General features: G+C 45.5%; 1 protein-coding gene and 1 long non-coding RNA gene across 9 annotated transcripts in view; one reads left to right on the top strand and one right to left on the bottom strand.

Annotated features, from left to right (window-relative positions):
- The window catches only part of LOC118647166, a 30911-nt gene extending 15365 nt beyond the window's left edge, over positions 1 to 15546 (bottom strand). The window contains exon 1 of the long non-coding RNA XR_004964473.1: positions 2571 to 15546. This is a non-coding gene — a long non-coding RNA (uncharacterized LOC118647166). The remainder of the gene's footprint in view (positions 1 to 2570) is intronic.
- Positions 1 to 21819, top strand: part of LOC105836922 (tyrosine-protein phosphatase 99A) — a 282921-nt gene that overhangs the window by 129208 nt on the left and 131894 nt on the right. The window lies entirely within an intron of this gene.

The following is a 21819-nucleotide window of genomic DNA, read 5'->3' as shown; positions in this document are numbered from 1 at the left end:
TTCATGAAGAATTAAGAAGCGAAGTTCAACCGTGTCCAAAAACACATGCGGTTAGCCATTAGCGGCAGGAACAGGCGAGTGGCTCGTACCAACGATGGATGGAATCGAAGGAACAAGAAGAGCGGAGGAGGCGGAGTAAAAAGAAGACATTACGACTCGTCGGGTAAAAAGGCGAATCAAACAGGCCGTGATGATACCCGGATGTTCTAATCGTATTAAGTGGACCCGGCGATTCCTCGATGTAAAGAGCTCTTTTTTCTCTCTTTCTCTCTCTCTCCCTCTCTCTCCATATCTCCTCGAGATGCCCGTAAACGAGCAAAGCACCGAGCAGAATTGTGGGAAGCTCGACAGGTGCGAGGAAAACCCCTCTCTCCCCCTCCCTCCCCACGCCATGTTTTGAGGGAGCCCCTATAAGCGCTATCTTCCTCGTAGCATCGAGCTCTGGCGCGGTTAACGTTACCGAAAGTAATTTAACGTGCTTGGGTCAGGCTTCGTAATCACCTTTACAGGCTATTTTATAAACTCTGGTGAAGGGAAAAAAGGGAGTGGTGAGAAAGAGAGGGAAAACTCTCTGCGGTGGTTAGAATAACGTCGGGAAATCTCACCGTTAATGACAGCTCTTCTGGCGATAATAATAATCCTCGATCGCGTCATTTTATATTCAACGATTTCGCAAAAAGGAATTTCCGAATTTGTTATTCATGTATGTGTGGGTCGGTGCTGGCGCGAAATTTTATCAAATTGCGGATATTGAATGTAGCCGCGCGCGCGGCCCTTCGACGCGCGGTTTTCGAAGTAAACACGTGAATTTTATTTCGCTAATTAACAGCGAACAGCTGCGCCCACGCTGCATGCCTTTTACCGTACCTTCTGACGCGTTGTACGCGTCTAACGCGAGTGCGTAATTATGTAACAGCAACCTCCCCTTCCCCCCCGACTTCTCGTTGCTGAAATATACATCGGCTATTAGGTGAATTCTTGTTTAACCTATTATCGTAACGCATAATTATATAGGAATAGGCTTCCAATGAGGTGAATAATTCCCAAACGTATAACGCGACCATTAGTCATTGGCTATTAATTATTATCGCGTTGAGCACCTGTTGTTTACGGCTTGATTACGATGTTGGCCGGTTTTATCGGCGCGCGGCGCACGCTTAAATCTCAATTTGCGTCGGGCGGCGCGCGCTCGAGCACAGAGTAATCGCAAATTCGTATAAGACACGATAATACTTCTCGCTCGTGTTTATGCACGGCGCACGCGTCGTCCTCTCGCGCGTTCTCCTTTTTCCTTTTTTACTTTTCTCTCCCTCTTTTTTTTATCGCGAATGCACCGCGTCGTAAATCACGTTATTACCGCGGGAGAGTGCATTAAAGAGAGGCAATGCATTACGAGAGTGTTCGCGAATAGATCCGTCGCATGGTTTAAAGTTAGTGCGGCAGCTATCGCCATTAGTTACGACTTTGCGTGGTGCTTTCCACTAGGAAGTCGATCACCTTACGAATCCAGCCCACACAGGAGGAAAGTACGGGTATATAGGGTGGTGTATAGAGAGGTGAGTGGCGAGAGGGCGCAGGAGAGCCGAGAGGGGCCCGATACGTACAGGGGTAGATATTGAGTATAGTGCAACTTACGGATAACTTCGATACGTACTAAACTTCCAAGTGCCAAGTGGATCGGCTACGTCTTTTTATCAATGTGCCTGAGTAACTTCGATTTGTTGTCGGACCGAAGTAACCGATAAGAACCATTTCGCTGCGATATGGCGCGGCATATTCCACTTAAACTCGGCACGAGCGCTCGAGCTTTTTCCGCGCCGACGGAAATAGGTGTTATTTCTTATTAATCGTTTATCGGATATTATAACTTCGCGTGCTTCTCGCACGGCAGGATCGAGCTACAATCGAGCTGCGCGCAGACGAAATCGTTCCGAGAAAGTGCTTTTCAGTTTATAAATTGAAACGATCGCGAATCCGTTATGGAGCTTAACGTTCCTCGATTTGGTACAGCCCTCGATAGTCGCGAATTCATTACGGAATTAGATGTGGCTCGATTTGATTCGATGTATAATATTTAATAAATATCAATATGCAACGAGTCTCTCAAATATCTCTGAAATAATTGGCCACGCGCGAGAAGCGTGATTAGCTCAGCGATCCGAATATTCAGCTCAGCTGTTCGAAATGGCGCAACCTACGCGAAAAGAAATATTTCTCGGGCAGAAGGAGGATACGTTTTTATTCTTTTTTTATTACTTTCTCGCGCGATCTCTCGACCAAACACGTCTCTCTTCACACACGTCTCTCTTCACACACGTCTACCTCCTTTCAACTATCTATTCATGTTTACCATCTATCCTCTATATCTTCGCGAGACAAGTCGGTCTTGGCGACCGGCTCAGGACGGGAGCTAGGTAACTTTAACCAACTTTGCTGATTTACAAAACAGACATCCTTTGCGCGAGAGATAGTAACCCGCGCGCAGAAATGGTAAGGTCGGAAAAAGGAGTAGGAAAGAGGTGAGAAACAAAGAGCGTTGATAAAGGGAGTTCGCGAAGACAGGCAGAGACGAGAGAGAGAGAGAGAGGTGGAGGAGAGGGAGACGACAAAATACACACGTTCGCGGACACATTGTTTGTCGGGCGAGGTGTCGACTGAACGCGCAGAATCCGTAGTTTTCGCCTGCCCACATTGTGCCCCCGGTCCCCGGGAAAAATAACGGCGGGATATAACCGCCATATAGGTAGTTCCATTTTTTTCATTTACGGGAAGGGAGCGACAGACACTTTTGTGCCAAAACTTACAAAAGAGCACTCGCTCGATTCTGCTCAGACACGGCCGAGTGTCTGTGAATCGCGATAGCTTCGAGAAACGTGCCGATTACTACCGCTTCTAACGGTCGCAGAGAATAGTCTCGAGGTGGAAACCGTCCGTGTGCCTCTATTCTTGAAACGGCGTAAGTTCTACGCGTACCAGGCGTACCCGATAAATGCACGTAACTTTATTAACAGTCAAGCGCGTGTCTGCAAAATGCAGAAAGTTGACGAAAGTTGCGTTAAACTAGGGCTGATTATACCCGAAGTTACGTACATTACGCGTATTTTATGGAGTAAGAAGAAGGGCGCGCGAAGTATTCGGGAGCGTTAGTAAATTAGGGGTAGGCAATGAATATAATGCAGACTTACGAGAACTCGTAATCCGTGACTTTCGAGGAAGCTCGAAATATTATGCGCTCGTGTCATTCTTTTGTATCGATACACGACTTGTATATCGTACCGATATTATTTGCAACGGACCGAATATCCGAGAAATATCCGCGGAACGCCAGGGAGCTCGGAGATATTCGCGTTGCAAGTCGCAGAAGTGTGTATTCGGCAAGAATCACATGCGTCGTATTCCTCCTTGGGATTCTAGCGAAAACTATTTGACCAAGTCAACGAGAAATGGTACTACGAGTAGCGGGCACGTTAGGAAAAAAGAAATATTTGTCTTGTCGTTTAGAAAAGCAGAAGTTTCTGCGAACATCGAAGGGAAGAGAATCCTCTTGCTTTTCTCGATAATCTACATTTTATTTTATAGAGCTTATATAAAATAATTGAGGATTAATAGCGACATTAAAAGTTTTTCCGTTTAATTTTTAATTTATACGCGACATCTACACTAATTAATTGTCAACTATTTTATTCGAGTAATTTAAAATTAAATAAGACAAATATAAGAGAATAATATAAATTATACTATAGTTAGTTGGCCGTATGATTCAATGCAAATAATATAATATAATACTTTAACAAGCTATTGATAATTATCGATGACAAATTATATTCCGCTAGGAAGCACGCCAATTAGCATTAACTGACCGATGTTTTGTTTTATAGACATGTCTGCCTCGTAGATGTGATGTATGTAAGGGTCCATTAACGGATTAATCTCCTTCACAATGATAATTGTCTCACGCATCCTCGACGTACGTCCTAATGCCAGAAGGGGGAATCCGGGAATCCGATTGAATTTGCCAGCGTGGCCATTTCCAATGGTCCGCTGGATTACGTCCACGCTGATTCATCCGCGTATACACAACTGCTGTCATAACTAGTGACACGAGGTTTCGGGCATGAATAGAGTCCTGGCCGAGTGTCCTGTACAGCAGCGGTAACCTAGATCAAGCCTAGCCAGATCTACATTTACGCGATATCGCCTCTCGTGGAAGCGTTACTCAAGGTGGTTGGTTAGGTCGCCGCATTGTTCATCCCCCTTCATATTTGATGTTTGCGCGCAGTGTGATAGGACAGCTCCTTCGGAAAGACATATTATTATTACTATTATTTTACCATCCGGATCATTATCATTTTCGAGCGTATCAGAGGGGATTTATTAGACTCGCGTCGCTCACTCGTTATTACATTCATTAATTGCACATTAATTTATTATACGTGGGAGTATCGATTAAATGATATTGGAAATGAGATATTCCCGACCCTATGTTACGTGTATAAAATAATATTCCTAACGTGGCGCGCGTGCGCACGCGTTGTCGCCGCTGAATATTTAAGTTTGATCGTTCCTCCTAGGATCCTCCGCGAGGATACTCCCGGAGGATCGGATTCAAAGTTATTCAGCGGGAACGCCGCGATGTCGGACTGCCTCGCGTCTTTTTGGCGCGCGAGATGAAAAAAAAAAAAAGGTGACGCGGCCGAGAAAGCCGCCGACACTTTTATGCGAACTGACGTAGCGGTCGCATCGACACGCAGCAGTACCGATCCATTATGCATGCTCCCCTTCGAATCTTCTTTGCGCCCTCGCCCTCGCCGATCTTTCGTGATCCTAAGTGCAGCGCACTCGTCACCCTTAATACGTCCTGATGCTCGCCGGTGAATTTTATTTTTAATGTCTGCGGGAAAGTTTTGCGTCACTGCTTCTTTTTCCCCCTTCCCTCTCCCCGATTTCTCTCTCACGTCCCCTTATTCGCCGCGGCGAATAATGATAACGTTGTAACTTTATCTCCCGGGACAGATTTATTTCTACGTCGTATAATTTGATTATTATTTCTTATTATATTCAGGACCAATAATTCTTTTCTTATCTCGTTATTTTCCTGAACGAAAATTAATAATGATCCCTTTCTTTCATCGTTAGCATGGGCGCGATCCATCGCGCGTCGCTCCGCGTCTCTCTTATTAGGGTTTTATTTATACCCGCATAAAACTTGAGGGAAGGATGATTCCCAATTATCTCCGAAGTGTGAGATATAAGCCCGTCGTCGATCGTACCTCGGGTGGAAGTTTACGGCGCCGATAAGCCAAGTGTACACATACACCGAATCGTGACGTTTCCTCACGTTTCTTTCGCGAAACCTAGCGTGACTTTACGTCGTTGTAAAAAGCCACGATATATCGGAATCGTTTTCGAGCAGGTTCGACCATCGTTTTCTATAGTTCCGTATATATTCGATGGCATTGGATTCCCTTTCGCTATTCACCCAATTCCTCTGCCTCTTTTACTCTTCCTGCAAGGGACTTTTTTTTTTCTAACCAATGCCATTTAGAAAGCATAGAGAAAAAGAGATTGCTTGTGGTTCCCTCTGTAAACGGCAAAGGGTAAGGGAATCAGTTATGCTATCGAATAAAGTGACTCCTGTGGGCCTTCGTAACGGAAGTTAGATATTCGTTTAGATCGATCGAATTTGATTATTCCGAAAATTTGCACGCCGTATCTTCGCGAGGTCGCGGTACGTTCAAGATGGCGACGGGGGGGCACGAGAGGGAGGGAACTCCAAAGCGACGTAAAATACTTTTCCGATATCCGGGGGTAGGGCAGAGGGGTAAACGTGGAAGGGTAGGGAGCGTTGCTATTCATTTCCCGGGGCGATTTCGGCAGCGGGCCGAATAGAATCAATTATAGTGGATTTAACGAAAACTTCTCCCCGCATATTCATCCGGCTACGTGATTTGCATATTCCGACGGTGCCTCGTCAAATACGGGATGCAACACACGCAGGAGCCCCAAGGATGTACATATGTAAATTGGCACCGGGGAAGGTTGTCGAGTTTACGAGATGGGGATGAGAGGAGGGGTGAGAGAAGTCCCTCTCTCTCTCTCTCCCCCCGCCAGAAACGGGTTTCGGGCGGGCGCGTAGTAGTCAGGGGTGATGCATCGGCCTGGTACGTGAGGATTCGCGTGAGAGATCACGAGTATTTCTTTTATCTCATATATTATGAGTTTTATGTTCGCCCGTCAGAACATTTATTTGTTTGACTTCCTCGCAAGGAGAGAAGGCAACTTTTTCCCGGTGGTTGCGGGCGGGCCGCGAGAGCGAAGAAACTCGAGAATTATTGTGGATGTTAGTATCGCAAAAATCGTCTGGGGGATAAGCCGCGCGTCTAGTAAAATGTGTCGGGACAAGTAATAACGCGCGTGGCTCGCGCGCGCGCGCACGGCAGATCGATCTAGATCAACGTGAGAGATGTGCGTTGCGCTGTCGCGCTCGTGTCCCCAAATTTGCCCGCGCTTTTTCTCGGCCGTCAGTGCTAAATCTTCGGATAGAGCGTGGATACTTTCTTTTTTTCCCTTCCCCCTTTCCCCACCTTTTTCTTCTTTATTCTTTTAATCCTGCGCTTTTACGCGAGTTCCGCAATGACTCGTATTACCCCGAGCTACGTGCTTAATTCTCCGTCAGAAACGATCATATTTCACGGGTCTCGACTGGCGGAACCAGTCGCGACAGGTTTGTCGCGAGGCGGATTTCTCGCGAGTGTGGTGCTCTATGTAAGGCGTGAAACAAGTGCGCGCGAGGAAGTTTTATCTTATAAATAGCGACTCTCCCCCGTTCGCGAGCTGAGGGACACGGCGTGGGCAGCGATAAGAGGAATAGAGACCATGAGAAACGAGGAAAGGGAAAGGGGAGAGAGAGAAAGGAGCTAAAACCGTGTCAAGAAAGAGAAAGAGCGAGGGGGTGGGCGGACGGGGCAGAGAAGGAGAGAGAAAGTGTGGAAAGAGCGAGGGAGCTTATAAAAGTAGGCGAAGGTGCAAAGCGCGGGGTAGCGAGAGAAGGGGCGCCGAGGACGGAGTGGAGGAAGGCGGGGAGAGCGAGGACAGGGCGAAACTTGAAAACTCCAGGGCTCAACAGCAATTAAAGTAAAATTATACAAAAGTGCATCCAGAGAGTGGCGCGGCTTGCGCGTCAGGCAGCCGAGAAACAACCGCCGGGAGAGAGACAGTTGCAGCACGTCTCTCTCTCTCTCTCTCACACACTCTTTTTCTCTCGCTCTCTCGCTCTCCTTGCCTGGTTCGTCTCCGCTACGGCAGCGGGAGAGATGTTGGCCAACAAGATCTCTCATATTTAATGACCCAGTTGGACCGCCTCGGGTGCCAAGCTGAACGCGCTGAATTTTAACACTTCTTCGTGGTGGCGCGGGGCGGTAGCCGCAGCACGCGAAAAGAGGCTTTCGACGTCGCAAGCTGGCGCGTAACGTCGGCTTTGAACTCTCGCGTCACGCCTCTCTTTCAATTGTGCACCGCGGGAGAGAAAGAGAGAGAGAGAAATAGAGACGGGAGAAAGAGAGGGGCAAAGCGCGAAGCGCGCATTGTACGTCGTGGAACCTTCAATGATATTAAATAACTACGGTAATTAAGCAGACGTGATTCGTAATGTAATTTACGTCGTAGCTCGCGGCTCACACATTTACCCTTCGCGAAGTACGACTCGGTCGGGGAAGAGATGCGCTGCGCTAAATAACAAACGAGGAACACGACCGTAGGCGGCTGCACGCTTGTGGCGCTACGCCACTTTGTCTGTACGCTTCGCTTCGCTGATATCGACGTTACCATTAATTATGACGGATGAAGTCTCCCGGATAAAAGATAGTGTATCTTACGTTAATTACAATGGTCGATGGTTTTTATCGGTATCGTATCGTATCGTATCGTATCGCAAAGGAGTGCTACATCAATTAACCGGGTAATACGCCGGGTTATACGGGGGAATATCACGCGGGGAAAAGCTTTAGAGATGCGTCTCGTATCACAAGATTCGTCAGGTGAGCGGTGAAAGTTATACGCGCGACGCGAACTTTTGGAGTTAATGACCACGGCGAACCTCGGTCGGATGAAATCCTCTGTCGTAACTCGCGTTCGACCGAGCTCTGCTGGCGCGCGCGCTGATTCTTTCGCCCAGTTTCTGGTCCACCTTGTAAACTCCTGCAGCAGCAGCAGCAGCAGGTGTAACCATTACTCGAGCCGTTGCCGTGTCAGCGCAACGGGAGTTAAAAGGGCGACGCGGCTTTACCGTTTGCGTTACGACTCCTTTAACCGTTCCTTTTCTTTTGAAAGCCGAGTGAAATTTGTTCGTATGTAGACTTATAAAAAAATATTGCGGCGCGACTATTGATTTCTGATGTTCTCTTAAGTTTTAATTTCGTTATATTATTAATTCATTCTATTAATAACTTTATAGTAATTGATGCTTCAAAAGCATAATTAATCACTTAAATTTAGTTTAAATATTTACGAGAAACGCTGTATGTGTATAAGTTAAAATAATAGTAATTATCGTTTAGTTAATATTCTTTCTGAATTGCAAATATAAATCGAAAGTCTGTCGCTGCCCTTAATTCAATTTTATTATTGATTTATTTCTGACTGATTTGCTATCTCTGTTTGCTTTTCCAGGAAAATAAATGACAAATAACCGTATGTATAAAGTGTAATATAGTTTTGTCGATAAAATTGCTTCATGCATATTGTAATTATTGTTTAGAGGGATCTTCCTAAATCATATGATCCCTGCCGTTGATTCGTTGCGCGGTAGCGCCGACAGATTTCATTCTGCCGCTGCGCACAATACGTACAACAAATAAGGCGTATTATTTATTTGGATGCTCGAGGTGTCAGCGGTAAAGTCGGGCCTCGTTGCGCCGGTTTTCGCCCAGCGGCGGCAGCTTGTAAGGGTGAGTTCGCTTCGGGGGGGCGAAACGCGAAATAAGGGGGTGGAAATGTCTCTCCCGGATGATATATTTCCACGCCTGCCTGGCATCCTCTAGCCGCGGATATATGGTGCGTTGTCGAAAAAAGTAACGAGCCCCGTAAAGACAACCGGGCTCTAAAAATGAAAACACGCAGGACAAACAATGAGCCAAGGTGTATAAATCTATCTGCGGACATGGCAGTGAGATATATACGCGCGGAAGAAATCACGGCGTAACTTTGTTTAATCTCAGACGCGAACCAAGTGTCGTTTCTAAGGTAATGTGCGAAGGAATATTTGAGCGATACACGAAAAAAAAAACGACAAAAAATTTTGCTCAAGAAAAGTGTAATCCTTCACGCACTTCTCTGTAAGCTTAATAATTTTATCCTCTATTTTGAAGTGTTTGTTAGAGACTTTGGCAAAATTGAAAGAGATCAAATGTTTGTTGAGGAAAATTTCGACACAGCCGGGGAGTAGCGTAATATTTTTTTAACTAATGGCGGTTATCCTTTTTAACGTTCAGGATCCTTCCTGCGACGTCTGAATCCTTAACTATACGAGCGAACAGGCACGTCGTCGTGCCAGCAGTGTCGTTGTCTTCGTCGTCGTCGTCGTCGTCGTCGTTCCATTTCGAAGAAATACCGAGATAGGCGCACGTCGTACAAACCGTTCCTTTTTATCATGGGCGTCTCGACGGACGGCGAGCGTAATGCCGGCAGTGGAAAAAATAAAGAAAAAGCCCGACATTCCGCATGAAGGATAGTCAGCTCTCATGCGAGGAGACACTAACTCTCGATCCTAAACTGATGACCGGACGATCGGGGCCGATAAATTTCACGATCTTTCCCCACCCTCGTTAAGGCCATCCGGCGCACGCCAACCCGATGGCGTTCAAAAAATTTTTTCTCCTCGCTCGCGTGATTATCCGATGTTTCGTGTATTAATTGCGCAATTTAGCCATTAATCAGCCGTGATCACGTGGGTGGAAGCGTTGTCGGTGACAGCTCGCTTACAATTTCGCTTCTGCTATTTTATATTACGGACGCGCTCTCGGATTTTGAATTATGCGTAATTATTTACACTCGGGATGCCGCCGAAATCCCCGCAATTGTTAATGTCTGATTTTTTGCTACTCCGCGCGGTTATAACTAATTCGCGAACAAGTATACTGCATTACACATTACAATTAAATTAAACCTAAAAGTTGTAATCGCAAACTTCCGCCTGACGAGAGAAACGAAGGTGTCCAGTTACGTATATTCGTAATAACGGGATAAGCTTATCAATAATTCTCGTTTCGCGCTAACAGGCACGGTCGCGTGCTGCTGCAACCGTATGATTATGCCGCGAAGAAATTTTAGCGTCCCCCGGGCGATTGCCATGAGAATACACTTTGACAACGATTATATCGGCGCCGTCGCAAAGTTACTAAACTTGTAGCGTCGATCAATACCCCCTCGTATATTCACGAACATTTCTATCCATAATTTCGTGATTCCCCGAGGACGGATAGTTGAGCCGCGACGCCGCCGGTTCCTTTTCTCGCAAACCGTTTATCGTATCGTCACTCGCGTGTATAAGTATGTACATCCGACTCCGCGTGTAATTTACGACACGCGAGTGCACGATGTCACAGGGGGAAACGACTGTGGGAAAGAGCGACGGGGGGTGAGGGGAAGAGAGAGAGGCGGAAGCAGAAAGAGAAAAAGGGAGCGAGAGGCAGGGAGAGACGGAGAGAGAGAGAGAGAGAGAGAGAGGGCGTACCGCGAACGAAGTGGCGGCGATGGTTACAGGTGGATGGTGGAAAGGCGGTCGGGGGGAGGACGACGAGTATGGTGGCGGAGGACTAGACAACTCATTACCGGGGACTGGCAAACAGAAAACTAGGTTACGCAAGCTCATACGTCATCGGAATTAGAACCGTAGTCCGCTCGCTGTATCTCAAATGTACACTATCGCGTGGAACGTGTTCCACACACCTCGCACCTTGCACCGCCGGCAAGCACTACCACCGCATCGCCATCGCCATCACCATCGCCATCGCCGCCGCTGCCACCAACCCCGTCGGGAGAGGAGGAGAAGGAGGAGGAGGCGGCGGCAGCAGCAGCAGCAGCAGCAGCCGCCGCGGTGCACGGTGGTGTGTGGTGGCTCACCTACCGCCCTTCTCGCGGTATATGAATTTATGTAATGCGCGCGTTCCTAGATTGCGAGGGAAATATCCGTACGCGCGGATGTGTATTTCGCAACTTCGCCCATATCTGACGACTGTAGCCGCGGGGGCAACGCTAACCCCGGCACGCGGCGGCCGCAATCGATACGTACAGGAAATTTCGTTCTCTGCGGAAGCGCGATTTGTCGCCGACAGACTCCGGGCTCGGGCCCTCATCCCCCTTCGTCGGCGGCGAGATATCGAAGATACCGGAAGGGCGGAGTTCGGCGCGCCTTGTCCGCGACGTCGCGTGTCCGCTTATGTTAATTAAATGCGGAATAAGAAAGAGGTAGCTTAGTCATAGATAAAGGTGAGTCTCGTGGCTTAGGTTACGGTTGAGATCCGAGATCCGCGCGAGTGGTGGTTAGCCAATGATAATTTCGCGCGACAGCCTCGCGTTATTTATGCGTAAATTATCGTTAATTTGTGTGCATTTCGAAGTGAATCAATAGCGCTGTGTATACGTTCGCGTTATAATGGATTTATTCACTCAAACAAGAGCGGCGCAACATCGCGCGAATTTATTAACTTGAAACGAACGCGAGAGAGACGGAAAACGTATCGGATGTCTTTTTCGTTTTGAGTATCCGCGCTTGAGAATCAACATGATGCAAACAGCAGCTCCGCGATTGTACGACAATGCTCGTTTTATCTGCGTAACATTCGCATGCTCGAGTTCCCATTAGTCATGTCATGGCTCATCGAAAATTGAAAATCAATGAAACGGTCGTTAGTACGCTTTATACTTCGCCAAGGCTGACGTTTCCTAACCCGGTCTTCCTTTTTGGCTCATAAAAGTCCGCTTTAACATTCTCCATGCCGCGCCGTTCGCATATGTATACGTGGAACTTGATTCTCTTTCCCTTCTCTCTGGGGCCCTTTGTCCTCCGGCACGAGAGAACTAGCGTCTCCTCTCGTCGGCGTCGCCGCACACGGAGAATAAATGAAGGAGCCCATTGAAAAGCTATCTAGCTAAAGGACTGCTTCTCTTCGTACCAGTCTTCTCGTCTGTCGCGCCCGATGGCGGCGAAATCAGAATTTAATGGATATAAAGCCCGAACGAATAGGCACTATCGCGTCAATATAACGGCGGATTCGAAGAACAGATTTTATCCGGCAATTTCGGCGGGGTAGGCTATATGTTTAAATTACGTTCTCAAAAGTATTATATATATATTTGAGAAATTTCCAGGGAAATGTCGCTTAGTCGCTGTCTTATTTGCTTTCGGTATTTTAACTATGCGACAATGAATATATACCGCCCGCTGGACCGGCTCCCGAGATTGCGCCCGAGTAGATTTTCACTTGCAGCATGTTTGCGTGTCCAATTGCAGATGTACCGAAATTTCACGCAAGTTTCGCGCGTAATCGAATTAACGCGACCGGAACTTCTCGATCTTCCGCGCTTCTAAATTTCGCGAAAATTTTACCTCGTAAAACGCGAATTTCGTGCGGCGTGGACGCGACAGCTGGCACGAGAAACTGCTTCACCCTCCCTCCCCCGGGGTAGTGGGCCGCGCAGACTTTGAACTTTTGCGCCGAGCGTCCGCCGTCACGACGATGTAACGCCCGTCTAATTAAGACTAAATACATAATTAGAGTGTTAGTCACGTGCGGCCACGGCGCAATTGAACGGTCAGCTTCGTGCTGTTTCTGCTAGGCAAACACGTACTGTACAGTCAGCACGTTTACGTTTTAAGTTGCAGCAGACGGTTCTCTGCTGCCATTTCTCTCTCTTACCTCAGCCGCTCTCAACCGACGCTTAATTTCATAAATTTCCGCAAGTATCTCAGAATCCAAACCTCATGGCAAAGGGCGCGCTGGCGGTTGCAGCCTTTGTGTCTCTCTGTTACGTAATATCTTTTCTGTACGTGTAATCCCTCGTAATTCGGATTCATGTAAATCGCGATTGCGCTTGGGAAAGAATTTCGTGTGCGAGAGTCGAGTTGCGCGAATTTTTTCCAACGGTTGGTTGAAGAAAAAAAGCTACACTCTTTAGTTCCGATATTAGTATTTTAATTAAATATACTGGTACTTGTGGGGAGAGAAAGAGAGAGAGAGAGAGACAATTGCCACTGTGTCGTATATAGTGGCTGTCACTGAAAATTATCTAGTCTATCGATCGCGAAAGTGTTGGATAAATATTGAACTCGTATTTGCGACTGGCCAAGCAAGCATCGTAAATTTTTAACGATCACTCGATGATACACAAAACTCACGGCGCGAGTTTGGTATTAACGATCGTAAAAATCGCAGGAAATTGAAAAACGATGGACGGTTTATCGAATGACTATCGTACCTCACTACACGCTCTCTGCTATAGCGTCGATTATTGTTAACAATCTAAATGAAAGTTGGCTAAACCTTTGGGAAAAATATTCGATGATGAAACCTTATTACCAGGGACGTTGATTTTATTTTCACTGTGACAGCCGCGTACTTTTTCCCTTCCGCGGCCGTCAATTACGCGACACATGTCGACGCCGTGATGCGCTTAACGAGCACGCATTGACTTCCTAATTGGATTCTTAATGAATTATATCGCGTACCACCTTCCCCCCCCCCGTCCGCATCGAGATATGGGCGCTTAATTCGGATGAGCGATTAGTTTTGGCAGGAGCCGACGAAACTGCTTGCCAGCTCGAGGATACCGTGGAATTCACTTAAGAGCTATGCAGGCTGCATTTAGTTAGTACATTTGAAACTACCCCTCTTTCCCTCCTTCCTCTCGTATACTCGAGACTGTGTTCATGTTCTCCGAGTTATGCGCCGTGTATGTTCCGCGCGTGGGTTATGTCTAATTTGCCTTTCCGCGAATTCCTTCAATGTTGCCGCAACAAAATCCCGCCATCTCTGCTCCTTCGTGTTGTTGCCTTCTTAAAGCTGCTTCTCCTGATTTAATGATATTTTGAGGCTCGCAATTAATGCGTTATGTCGAGCGATACTCGTGTCTGTTTTTATTGAAAGTATCTGCATCTTAATTTTTCACTTTACACTTTTATCCGCTTTCGAAAATTATTTAATCCGTGATATTTTGTAAACAGTTGAAATTTTAACAATCGCGTTATCTGCCTGTTTCTTACTTATTTATTAACTTTGATATGCTAAAGTGTTGTATTTTATAACGCGATGTCTGTATATTTCTATCACTGTTTTATGACATAATCCAATCGGGGCTTTTTTTACATCACCGTCTGGATATGCATAGTCGTAATTCATGGGATAATCTAAATCTGCTTTCGTGCATCAAGACTTGCATGTATCATATTAACGCCGTACACGTAACCAAATCAATTATCCACATAACTGCGGTGTCGGCTTATGATAATGTACGCCTACGAAACGGTCGCCGTTCTGTGAAGCAGACCTTCATTAATCGATAGATATTCCCCATAATTGTCAAAAATTGCTAGAAGAAAATTGAAAGCGGGCAAAAACTAGATTAAAATTACGGAACATCGCCAAAGTTATTGTAATATCGATTGTAATATTCCAGCTGTCTTTTCCCGCAATTTTAACATCGACAGTTTTTAGAAGTTGAAAAAATTGATATTGATGTTGGACACAGCGTTATTATACGGTAATCGATAATCTGTTTCTCTGTAATATGGTAATATTAGGTAATATTATCTACAAACTATTCTGTAGGCACTCGAAAAATTATTATTCTTCTCCCCAGCGTAATAATAACGTTGTTTCGTGATAAATCGATAGTGAATTTTGATCAGTGAAATCATCAGGTGCATCAAACTATGATTATCATCGGCCGTGTTCAATTTCGATTCTCAGCAATCGTATATCTATCATATTTATACATGCGTATGTATAGTGCGTATGTAAAATATGAGCGTACATGTGAACTATCCGGTGCTTATCGTGCACAAATGTAATTAGTATAATTACCTTTATTGGTCGCATCGGTAGACTACGTACAACATGTTACGACCGCAAATTAAATGCTATCTATCTGCTAAGCTCGCCGGGCAAACAGTAATTAACAACTTTTCGTAGAGCATTACGCAGTTTTGTACTCGCTCATGTCACGATATACGTCGCGGATTCCTGCGGGAAATCAGGGTAGGGGAAAAAAAATAAACGATTGGAAATTCAGTTTGTGATTGTGTAAACCAGTGTATGTCGCAGTGCGATTGATCGTCAGTCAATTCCTAAATTCCCTTTATCAATATTTCTCTTTACAATAATGTGCAGTTATTATCCGTTTTTGCAATCACTCGAAACCTCTCGAATTCTTTTTAGAGACGATTTTTGGGCTTTTGACAGAGAATCAAATTGGACCTGGTTATTTTAATATTTTACATTGAGAAAAAGTTGTCAATTTGACTAAATTTTCCAAGTTGACTAAATTTTTCCAGTTCAAGTGTTTACGTATTTTAGTTAAATATATGAATACTGAATTAAGGTTCAAGTATTTTATGCATTTAATTAAAATGGTTGAACTAAAAGAATTTAATTAAAATTTAGTTAACAAAATTTAATAAAATTAGCAACTTTTTTAGTAAAAAAATATATTTAATATTATATTTAAATTATACGTTTAGATTATACGTTTACAAATCATTAAAAAGTTAGTTAATCTTGAAAAAATGATTATTCTTTAATTGACGTCTGAAGTGTATTAATTATTAAAGTTCTCGCATATGAAATGTACGGTCTCACTTTATTGCGATTTATGTGAAATTTCACGATATTAGATATCAACGTTTAATTTTCGCAAGATTAATGACACGTCAAAGAGAAGTTTTACAAGAGTATTTTTAATTGTCGTTTTTTCAGATACATAATTTACCTTCGGCAAGATTATTCTCCTAACGAGAAAAGAGATATGGTGAATCGGGTCTACGACCCGATAGATCGTTTAAAGAGCGGCTTCTTCGTCATCTGCTCCATCGACATCCATCTCATTATCGCGACTTGCGTTAATTATATCACAACAAATACCGTGGCTCGCCACGGGTATCCGATATTCATACTTCATTTCGGTATCGGTATTCTCAAGTGGAAAAGAACGGTGTAATCCCCGCAGACCATTCCCGGTACAATATTGTCGTGAAAAGTTCGAAGATGCGGTAAGCTGCGAAACAATGAGAGAGCGAGGCGCAACAATATAAATCACAGTTTTTCAGAGCGAATCTGAAACGCGATATCGCCGCTCGTACGAGGGTGGATAAAGGTCGCCACCTAGTTCCGCGACTGCGTTCCCGGTTGTACGCGACAAAAGTCATAACTAGCTACGTTGCACCGAGAAGTTGTAACACTAATAAATAACGATAATGTTACCCCTACGTCGGTTTATTTCCAGCTTGTATGCAAAACGCGCTGCATAAACTGGGAAAAAAGATAATGTCTAGTACATCGACATTAATCACGATAAGGCGGGGGCATCCATTTCAATATGTCATATCCGTTTTAACGAGATGTATGAAATGCATCGCGCGTATTGAAACTATGTTTTTTCCGCTCTAAACTGTTTCGTGCTATTCTGTTACACGCTTTATCTTTCCGTGTGAAAAACTTGACGTGCATTTTTACCGATGGAACGCACGATAAGTGCATTGATCATCGCGCAAATTAATCTACAAGGTCTATCAAGTTGAATTGTCATTCAAGTTAATCTTATTGGATTGGTTTCTAAGTTTATTCGATGCATTGGAATTCGGTAGAATTACACTTTTCATAGCAGAGCTTTGGAGCTCGAGCCTGCAACATCACGATAACTAATCCACCGATGACGGAGTTGGCGATAATCGCGATATCGATTGTAACCGGGAAGACCAACTTTGCTCCCAAAAGGGAGGTAAGGCGCGATAACTGATGCGAAGTGGTAACGCGGGTAACGTGATTCGAAGTCGTGAAATGGTGAAACTCGAGTCCGCGGTGAGATTACAAATCGAGCGTAGTCACGGTTTTTCGTGCAGTGCCCCGGCCGTTACGGACAGGGTAAGTGTGCTATCCGGCGATTGCGAATATTATGTGGATTTCTGGTGATTTCGCGGGGAATTACAATAGCCAGAGTTGCGCGCACACACAAGTATTCGGGGGATACACCGAATAGCTTTATTTTAGGTCGTAAACGCGCCACGGAAATTAAAACCATAAATGAAACGCGGGAAAAAGGTGACACGTACGGAAATCTGCTCCGTTGTGTATTTTAGTGTAACAGATGTCGCGTGAATAATCAATTATGACACCCTACCTTTTAATCGTCCCGCCGCGAAGACGCACTTCGAAGCGGTTATACATAATTTCGTTCGTTCGTCGAATGAAATATTCTGTTTTCTCCACTTCTTCGGAGGAGCGATGCGGATGTTCGACAAAGGGTCGTTACATCGTACGGCATCCATAAATATAACACGGTGCGTAGTTATATTGATTTATCCCTGACGGCATAAATATATATCCGTCCACCAGAGCTCGAGAGCGAGTAACTCGGTAGCTCGATTTAGCAGCAACAGCAACTCGTAGCTTGCGGTCGCTTCAGGCCGATTGGATGATACGATTATCTACTTCATACCGCTAAATGCTGCAAATGCTCTTTCCGATGTACACGCGAGGTATTTTTGCAGCAATTTCAAATCGATGTTTTCATAGCGAAAATAGATTCGCTATCGCCGGACACTTAATCAACTGGGTATTAAACATTGAGCGCAAATTGCATAAGTTGATAATGCTCTCTGTTTATCGATGCGTACGCGGCACATCGGCGCTATATGTCTTTACCGATATGTCGATGGAAATATACTACGAAATTACGAATTGATTCCTCGATAATTTAGTACCTTATTTAAAGTTGACGTGAAGTTTGCACGTTTAAATAATGTATTTCCCTCTTCTTGCTCTCTTTCTCTCTCTCTCTCTCTTCCCCCCCTCTCTCTCTCTTTCTCTCTCTTTCTCTCTCCCCCCGATTGTCACTGTTCTCCTCCTGGCGGAGTGTTTGAATGAATAGAATCAAAGTTCAGTACACGGTGCAGCGGGATGCATAAGATAGTATGTTAAACGTCGGCTCTGTACTTCCTGCGCGACTAGTTGCGAGCTATTATTGTTGGAATTTACATCGGCAGGCGCCGACGATCGTGACGGTGCCGTGAGAATTCAGACCGGCGTTTTGCACTTGAATGTCATGCCGTTCGCAACGATAAGGTAATATAACGTGTTTCACCGTATTTTACAGTAATGAGACTCGCTTCTGGTTCTTAATTGTAACGTAAATTGCAAGCCGTGATGAAACATGTAAAAGTCATTAAACGAAAAGTCAACTGACTTTTACCGACCCCCGATGATAGCGCGCGATAGCATTTAAATGGAGATCGTTATTGGCCGATCGGTCGGAAGTGAAATGGCCTCGCTGGATTTCCGGATCGTTATCGTTTTCTTACGTTCTTAACGTCGTCGAGGAGCGGCATTCTGGACTCCCAGAAGGACTCGCAAGGATCGTCTACGAGGATCCTAATTACGCATCTGGAAAGTTTTAAGATCATCTGGTCTTCGTGATATTAGAAGTTCTCATCGTGTCACGAAGTTCACCGTGGGACAAGTTTGAAAAACGCCGACACGAAGGGGATACCTTGTCGAGGAAAAAGTTAGGGGGACGTCGAGTTTTCCGGACGAGCTAAACTCGATAAAACGTTGGTAAATGTGCCTCCATGACGACGATATGCAGCTTAAAGCCCGCGGAAACTTTCAGCACTGATACCGAGAGCGCGGAAAATTAGCTCGATGACGAATACTTGACGTAACGAGATAATGGTCCCACGATCGTCCGCGTTCTACATATACCCCCGAGCGATTTTATGTATACTCGTATGTACTATTTACATCGTACTATGCTGCCATTCGCGGCCTAATTTTCAACACGAATCCATTTTCAACTCGTAACAAGTGGGACAAAGGAATCCCCAGTTAGAGTACTCTCCATCTTCCAATTGCCTTGCATTTCAATTTTTGTGGACGACGTCAAAATGGATGCATAAAGAGGAGGGAAGCTCGAAATATTCCTTTCGCCGGGCGACGTCGCGTTAGTAGGAGGCGGCCTTTCACCACTCCCGACAGCTTTCGATGTCGCGCGAGGAGAAAAACGAGAAAAAGGGCGACGGAGAAAAAATGGGCGGGTAGGAAACGTAAGGAAGCGCGTCGCCGCGCTTTGCTGGAATAAGAATTTTCGCGCTGGAAGACATGTAACGAAAACGTGAAAGTACCTCGTGCGAATGACGGCCTCCGCCGTCACAGCCAGCGGGGACTTTTCCCGTTTCCAGGAAGCGAGAATGCTTCTCGGCGAGCTAAAGCGCACTTTTGTTTCAAATAAATATTTGATGCGAAACGCGACAGTACATTTTTCAAATCGTTAATAATTAAAATCATAATTGCGCTAACAATAAAAAATAATATCTAATGACATTAAAAATACCAGAAAAATACAAAGAAGAAATTAGAGGTAAAGCCACGTAAATGTCCTTTATTACGAGCCAAATATCATTAATGTAAATTTGCGAGATGTATCAAAGAAAAGTTGAAAGTGGACAAAGCGTGGCTTGTTATATCGTAAATAAATCACAGTCCGCATTTCGCAAGCAGCGTAATTTTACATTTATTACGAGATATGCGATTTTACAAGTTAATAAGCTTCATAGTGGACGGAGAAATGTGGCTGGAGTAGCCCCCCCCCCCCCCCCCCGAGTGCATAGGAATCTCGAATGAATTCGGGATGAAAGTCGATAAAAGTAGCGACTTCTACGTGTGTCAAAAGCATAATATATAAAACGTAAGAGAAGATAAGCGACGGCGGCGGGGGAGGTCGCGGTGCAGGGAGCAGCAAGTGGTTTGAATATAAGCCGTGCGCGTCCATAAATTGCGAAGCATAAATAGAGAGATACTCAGGATCGTTATGTTGCACCGAGAGAAAAGGAAAAGTCAGATGGAAAGGGATTCAAGAAAGAGAGAGGAAAAGAGAAAAGGGGGAGTGCGAACGACGAAGAGGGTGGATAACGAGAGGGGGAAAGAGAAGGCGAAAGCGCGCGCGAGGGTAACGGAGCCGGCTGCGGAAGAGAGAGTGCTTGTAAAACACTACGCGCCCGTTCGCATCCCCGCGGAAAGTTTTTAAAGAGAAACTACGTTCCGATAGAAATGTCAGTTTCGTGGAAATAGATGGGGCCGTGCCAGGGTGCATGCAGCCCCGGTTCGTTCTTCCCGCCGGTGCATTATATCCGCTTTGTCAACTAGAAGTGGGTTACTGGTGTATCGATACGGGGACCACGAGTTTCTCTTTCTCTCTCTCTCTCTCTCTTCTTTCACTAAAAACACATATACGCCCTCTTTCGTTCTACCTCTTAAAAGCGCGCGATACGTTTGCGCGAGAGAAACGGACTGTTATGACCTGCACGATTCTTTTTTTAGCACACATCGTGCTTCCGCAAAATATGCATGAGCGTTACGTTTAATCATTGAACGTGCGAGACGCGCGACTAGACTTTGATGCACAAGAATTGTAAATAAGCATTCGTTTTAAAATAATGTCTTTTTAGAAGCTCAATTATTCCCGTGTTTAATATTTCCCGATACGATCAAAGTTGCAGTTTTTTTTCTAAAAAAAAAATTTTGAGGGAAAGACAGGGAGAAGAAAGAAACGAGACGTGTAAAAATACGAGTTCAAAATATGTTTTATTAACAGCAGTGTTCTCACGTGCACGCGAAAGAAGTCGAATATCAAAATACACAGTTGTTAAACAGAAACACTTACAGAAAGTCGAAACGCAATGGCCTATGCACAGTGCAGCGTGTTGCTCCTCTAAAACACATCAATGCACCCTTTAACGGTATGCAAAACGCCGACGTGAAATAACGAACTTTCCCGCTTGCCGTTTCGCAACAAAGACGAATCGCGATATAAGCAACTTCGAAATGGCGCGCGGCGGTGGGGCGAGCGAGTATACTCTCCCGAGGGTCGCTAACCGGAAATCGATCGGTGTAAGTTCGGTTAGACGTGCGCTCTCTTTTCCCCGAGAGCGAAAGATATAATACTGCACACGTAACTGTGCGAAGGAGGGTAAAAAAAAAAGGGATATGGGATACGGGCCGCGGCCGCCATTGGAAGCTAAAGGAGAGTCGAGCGGAGAACAGCATCCCTTGGACAGGTTAGCATCCCCCAGAGTAGACCGGCCGATAGATCTAGAGCTTCTAACACCGACCTACCACCACTAACACCAGCCAGCCAGCCAGCCAGCCAGTCAGCCAGCCCCGGTGCTGATGGTGGACCTCCATTCTGCGAACTACGAAATGGACCCAGGAGTAACGCGAGGGATAAATTTACTGGCCGTCGCGCGGGAGAACGTTCCCGTTAAAAAATACAGCTTTCGTCCAACCTGCGAAAAGGAGATAGCCAATGGTGTATCCGTGGTGGCCTCCCTCTCGTCCCCCCCTCCCTCGCTCGATGTGCGCGCCTGGGGTGTATAATACACGGCCGCGTCGGATAGGGTTCTCCATCTAGTCGCGCCTCCCCCGTCGCGACTGCAAATCCGAGGGTAAGATGCGACTAATTGAACGCGCGGGTTTGATAAAGGATGAGGTCTCTCGCAGCGCGCCGATTCACGTTACTCATTCCGCAAATGAGCGTAGCTCCGGGCGTAATCCGTTA

The sequence above is a fragment of the Monomorium pharaonis genome, chromosome 8 (genome assembly GCF_013373865.1).
Source record: "Monomorium pharaonis isolate MP-MQ-018 chromosome 8, ASM1337386v2, whole genome shotgun sequence".
Taxonomy (NCBI): Eukaryota; Metazoa; Arthropoda; class Insecta; order Hymenoptera; family Formicidae; genus Monomorium; species Monomorium pharaonis.
The sequence above is the reverse complement of the archived record's forward strand: the minus strand, read 5'-3'. Positions and strand labels throughout refer to the sequence as shown.